Source organism: Phyllostomus hastatus, unplaced genomic scaffold (assembly GCF_019186645.2).
Source record: "Phyllostomus hastatus isolate PE091 unplaced genomic scaffold, TTU_PhHast_1.1 phas_contig_209, whole genome shotgun sequence".
Taxonomy (NCBI): Eukaryota; Metazoa; Chordata; class Mammalia; order Chiroptera; family Phyllostomidae; genus Phyllostomus; species Phyllostomus hastatus.
In genome coordinates, this window is record NW_025333735.1 from 13,267,134 (window position 1) to 13,273,307 (window position 6,174).

The 6,174-nt window shown below is 35.6% G+C and overlaps 1 pseudogene; it reads right to left on the reverse strand.

The window, feature by feature from the left end:
• Window positions 1-2,378: 2,378 nt before the first annotated feature.
• On the reverse strand, window positions 2,379-3,550 carry LOC123816546 (annotated as a pseudogene).
• Window positions 3,551-6,174: the final 2,624 nt, after the last annotated feature.

Here is a 6,174-nt window from a genome sequence, read left to right on the forward strand (position 1 = left end):
GTTTTCTGGCTATGGCTATAATAAAAGTAGCTACCTTCTATTTAATAAATTACTACCTTTCAGTTTTCATACTAAGCATTCTCAAAGCACTATATTATTTAATTCTCACAACCAGCAGAGCAGTAGCTACTTTATAATCATTTATTATTACTATATTTTACTAACAAGTATATTGAAGTTTTGTAACATTATCCTTTACTATGTCAGTGTTATACATCCAGTAATTGATGAAGTCAGGATTTCAACATAGGTAAAATTAATATTGAAATTTATATTCTTACTCTCTGTTTTAGATATAATTAGTTTTCAGTAAGGGGATAAGTAGATGTGCAAACAGATAATTTGCTTTAGAGTCCTATGAACGCATCATATGGTTAAAGTGTTCTGCTAGTATAATAGACAAAGATAAATTATTCTACTTTAATGAGTCATTAATTGTTTTTCCATTTTATATTTATCAACCCAGTTTGAAACAATTGGATCAGATACTACTAAACAAAAGTAATTTGATGCAGTGCCTTCATATTCGATGTGGTAGCTAGTCTGCAAGACTTCCCTACAGCGACCTCAGTCTCTAAGTATTCATGTCTTTGCTTCCTTCCACTCTAAATCAAGTCTGGTCCTCTGTAAGCATAAAACATAGTTGAAATGACAGTGCTTGACTTCTAGGGCTAGATCATAAAAAGACCTTGTTGCTTCCTTCTTGGTCTTTTGGAACTCTTGCTTTTGTGAGTCTTCCTCTTGAAAAACAACCACTATGTCATGAAAAACAACCACTATGTCATGAAAATCAACCACTATGTCATGAAAAGCTCAAGCCATATGAAGAAACAATGTGTAGACATTCTGCTTCACTGCCCCAGTTGAATGGCTGATCAGAAGACAAGATCAGCTCTGCATATAAGAGAGCCATCTCTAATTTTCCAGCCCAATTGGCCCCAGGTGATTGAAGCACTGATACCATGTGAAACAGTTGATGCTAGTCATTACACCAAACTGTGAGGTAACAAAATAGTTGTTCTTTCATGCCATTGAATTTTGGGTGGAGGTGGGGAGGCAAGGTTGTACAACAAGAATATTCAGAAAACCTGACTATACCTCTAACTTTCTATGTAGCTTTAGAAATACCACTAAACCTACATAAACTTTATATTTTAAACCTGAAAAGTATATAAAATAATATAGTACTTGAACAGGAGTAGAGTGGAATAGATATTATGTGAATGGATTTTTAAAACTCTATACCAATCTCTGACTCCTTTTTGTTTTTGATTTTGTTTTTCTGGTAAGGTGCCATATAGAGAAAGATTAAATGACTTGCCAAAGACCAACAGCTACTATGTAAGTAAACTAGATTAAGTCCAATAGCTTCTATGACCAATCCCCTTTCTACTTCTTTAGGTGTTCAATAATATCATTTATTCATGAATATTTTTTTAAAATTTATGATGCCCTTCACATACAATGCATTTCTTCATAGAAATGAGAAGTCATTTTCTTTATCAAGAAATGGATAAGTATTTCATTTTGAAATGCATACTTTTTGGCACATTATGTTGATGGTCATTGCATATAATTTTGTTTAAAACAAAAGTAAAATATCTCTTTGTCAGTGCACAACAATAATATTGATCACATTATTTTTTAGGTGGACATTTATAACATTTTGCATATTTATATTTTGTTCTCACAGCATAGCTTACATTCTGTATTACCCATTTAGCATATAAGTGGAATAAAGATTTATTTTTTAGCTAAAAAATTACATGGGAAATTATTATAGATAACTTTTAGAAATAGTTCACAAATTTAAAAGAGTATTATGTATATTTAAAAACATAAATGAAGCAATTATGTAAAAATAAGATTTTTCACATGACTTAGGAAACTCTGTTTTCTGTTTCTTCTTTTGGTGAATTCTATTATTTTAAATAGTTTAAGGAGCAGCATGCACATGTATAGCTGTGAACATCAGGCTATATGCTTTTTAAAAAATACTAAAATCAACTGTAGCCATTATGTTGAAATTTCAGAATGTCAAATAGTATTTTTTTATTTTATATTTTTGGTTTTTTTAATAGTTATATTTTTATTTTCACAGCTGTAATCTAATGATTACATGATAAAAATAACCTAGAAGAACCAAACTATGTAGCAATGAATGAAAATGTGAAAGAATTTGTGCATTCAACATATCTAGCAGAAAAACTAAAGTTAAAACACAAGGTAGAACAAAATTGTCTTTAAAATATCAATTCCTTTCCTTTACAAAAATTGCTGAGTCTACCAAAATACAAAAATATAAGGCTGTAAGTAAATAATACTAGCATTTAGGCTATTACAGTGCAGGTTATTCTCAAGGCCACATACATCCTGCTTTACTGATGCTTGCACTCTGTTGGGTTTTGATCCTTTGAGTCATGGTCTGGATCATGTTCATCTTTTTCATCCCCTACCTCATCTGCTTCTTTACTTTCTTCATTATAATCACCACCATCTTCTTCAATAGCTTCTCCAGTAAAGTACAACACTGATCTTGGGATTATACACTCACATAAGAAGTAGTCAGTGTCAAAGTCTGCAGCAAGCTTAGCTTCAGCAGCAGCATCCAGATCACCACTCTTAGGAACTTCAGGAGGGCAAAAAAAATTAAAGAATTGTCAGAAACTGTTTTGGTCACTGTATGAACTGTCCCACATCCCTTGTGTTTCTGCTTCTTTCTAATGGTTTTCAAAATAACATTCTTCCCTTTTTGCCAATCTATCTGGTGCCCGGTACAACCCATAATTTCTGGTCCATCAAAAGAAAAAGGATCAGAATCAACTGGTTCTGACCTCATCCTATATGTCTTTGTCAACACTTCGTTTGTGAAATATTCATTGGGTTCAAAGTGAAATTCTAAAACAAGGCTCATAGTCCGGCCAGCATCTGAGAACTTCACTTCAGTATCTTTCAAGTGCTTCACTATAGGCTCATCATGTTCCCGAACTATATCACTGAGCAAGTCAACATTCTCAAAAATAGTCAACCAAAACTGAGGGATTCCCTTGGGCTCTTGTTTTCCTTCATCCTTTTTCTCATCTTCAATCTTGGCCTTTTCTTTCAGTTTCTCCAAAATTCCATCTTCCTCATCTGGTTTCCTTTCACATTCTTCTTCCATAGGTTCATAAATTGTGTTAATGATCTCAATCACTTATCAAATAAAGACTGGTAGAGAACAGCATACTTTCCTTGAAGATCACGGACTTCCTCATAGAACTTGGTTTCCATCTGTACACATTTAACTTGAAGGTTTTTGAGAGCATTAGCTCATCTTTAAAAACACCTTAGCTGAGCTTTCAATGTATCCTGTTGGTGTTTCTACCAGACCATTAAGCCTTTCTTGGAGGGCAGCAAGAATATGAGGATTTTGCATCATCTGAACAGTCAGCTGACGTGCTTTGATTTTTGTTTCTTCACCAGTTTCTTCTACTTCTTCAGCATCATTTAAATCTTGATCAAGTTCAGACTGTTCTTTGTTGTCAATGTCTGCCATGTTGTAATAACTCCAAAATCGATGGCCAGCACAGGTAGCCAGCCCGGCAATGGAGCTGCACAGTCAGTGACTCAGGGTGGCAGCGGGAGGTGCCATGAGCTGATGGTGCTTAAAAAGCAGTATTTTTTGTTTTAAATCTAAATCTCAAGACTTATTTTTCTTTGCATGTTAGGTGAAATCTCAGTATGCTATAATTTCATGATCATTCTCATATATTTAAACTTACTTTGATCATTTTAGCCACATAAACAGTTACTGTTTAGCTGCTATAATACACAATGGAGTTTAATAAGAAAACCCTGAACATCTGTTGAAGTTGTATCTTCTCACCTCCTCAGTTTGGTGTAGTTTGAGTCTCAGGAGCCTGTAAGGGTGGAAGAAGGGCCTAGTCAACCTCTTTTCATTTTTTGTTTTTCTCTATTTGCAGTTGACACCCTTTTTCCATGTACTTCTGTGCCATTCTCTAGCTGTGGTTTTCAACCTGGCTTTATAGCTGTGAGCAGAACAGAAAAGATTATATACAGGACTAAATGGTCTTATTTTACTGTATATTTGCTACGGTATTGGTACCTACTGCAAATAGTAGATTTGAAAGGGGACTTTTTCTCTAATGAATTCTATGTATTTTTCAGAGATTTTCTCACTAGAAACACCCAACTGAAATTTCTGGGAGAGCTAGATTTTTTCTGGTTTGCCTTTTTCGAGGCCTCAGTTTTTGGCATCCTGTAATCTGTTTAATACATGCCTTTCTGTTGGAGCTCTGTCATACCTTTAGGTGACTCTCCTGGGCACAGTTCCTCTGACATGATTCCTGGCTGGCTTTCTAGAAAGTGACCCATGTTAGGTTCGTGGGTCTTACTTTTGTCTGCCATGCATAACTTCTCTCCAGTGCAGCCGCCTTTGCTCTTCTGCTACTAGAGGCCTTTCTAGCCCCAAGCTGCAGTCTCAGTCTTTTAGATGTGGGCTACTTAGCATTAATTTTAGCTTTTGTTTCCTGTCACCTTTCTCACTGAAGGACTTCAGCCAATCAATATAAAATTCTTCATGTGGCCTTCTGAAAAGTCCTTTCTCTAGATTTGAGGTGAGTGGGAAGACTCCACTCACTATCCTGTAACCCTTCATGTTCTTCATGGCAGCAGGGAGGCTCAGAGGACAAATTTATCTAAGAGAATTATTTAAGCCAAGTCTGCTCCACCTCATAAAGATATAAGAGACACATTTTATGTCTTTAAATACAAAGTTTGTTACTTGTGACAAAATCATTTTCTATTACATTCTTAGTAGGTCCAATGACAGTGGTCCAGTACCTTGCTCTGGACTGAGGGAATAGTTGCTGCTGAATTGTTTAATTCTTTAAACAATTAGAGAATTGCTTCAGCTAAAGCAATAGAAAATGTTCACAATGACATCCTATTGCATGATATTTGTACAAACAGAACATAAACAATTTTTCCAATTCCTTTTCAAAAATAGCCTCTGAAAAAATAAGGCACATAAAAAGTAAAGATCCTTCAGCCTAAAATACATATCAAAATCAACACTGAAAAATATGCAGAGATGTTAATGAATATTTATAAGAAAGATTCTTCATTACAGTGTTAAGTTTAAAAAGGTGAGAACCAACTAAATATATGACAATATGGGGATAGTTTAACATCTTGTGGTACATCCATGAATTAAATACTGTGCTGCCTCTCTAAGAGCTCAGGGGATAAAAACAGATCCATTACACATTTTATGGAAATAGTGGATTTCTTACAGGAACTACATGTAACAAATATGGGAAAACCTGAGCAGCAGAGATCTGAAAATTGGGAGACAGAAAATCAGAGAAAGAGGTGATATCCAGAGTGTCTAAGGCAAGTTGAAACTTGCAGGGAAATCAAAAAAGCCAAGTACATTTGGACACCAGAGAGGTACTGAGAAGAGGGACCTCCCTCAAAAGTCTATTGAAATCCCCACCTCTGGGGAAGCTGTTCCTTGTGTGTAGTCAGCACTGCGGCAGGATTACAGCCAAGCCCTTAATGGAGGCCTTGAGTCCTCTGTCGGTTAGTCTGGCAGGCAGTCAAAAAGATAAGCAGAATATGAAACAGGAGAGGGTAAGGAAGAGCTGGGCATCCCTTTCTGTCACTGTGGCTGCTTGTGACAACCTTTGAGAGTGATGGTTTCACTTCTATCGAATAGCATGCACTTTCCTTCTTTGGCTAACTCGGACCCAGAAGTATCCAGGCAATATGATTAGGGAACAATGTTCAGTTTCAGCCAACTTGACATAACATGATACTGTACAATCTTCTTAAATGAATGTGTCATCACACTGAGCAATTTAAAAAGAAATTATGACTACTAATCCGTTCAAATTATCTACTATTCATTGACTACCTTTAATGTGCCATACACTGTGCCTCCATTATGCATGTATATGCAAACATGGACCTTACCTACAGGACGTGCAATCTAATAGAGGAGGAACGCAATTAAGATGAAATTTCTATGGGAAAAGCAAGGCAATGGAGGAAATGTTAGGAGGTATCAAAGTGTATACAAATTACATTTAATTCAGATGTATGATTCAGAGAACATTTCCTAGATGCAGCGACTTTTAAACTTGGATTGGGGGAATTCAGAGAGTTTATCAG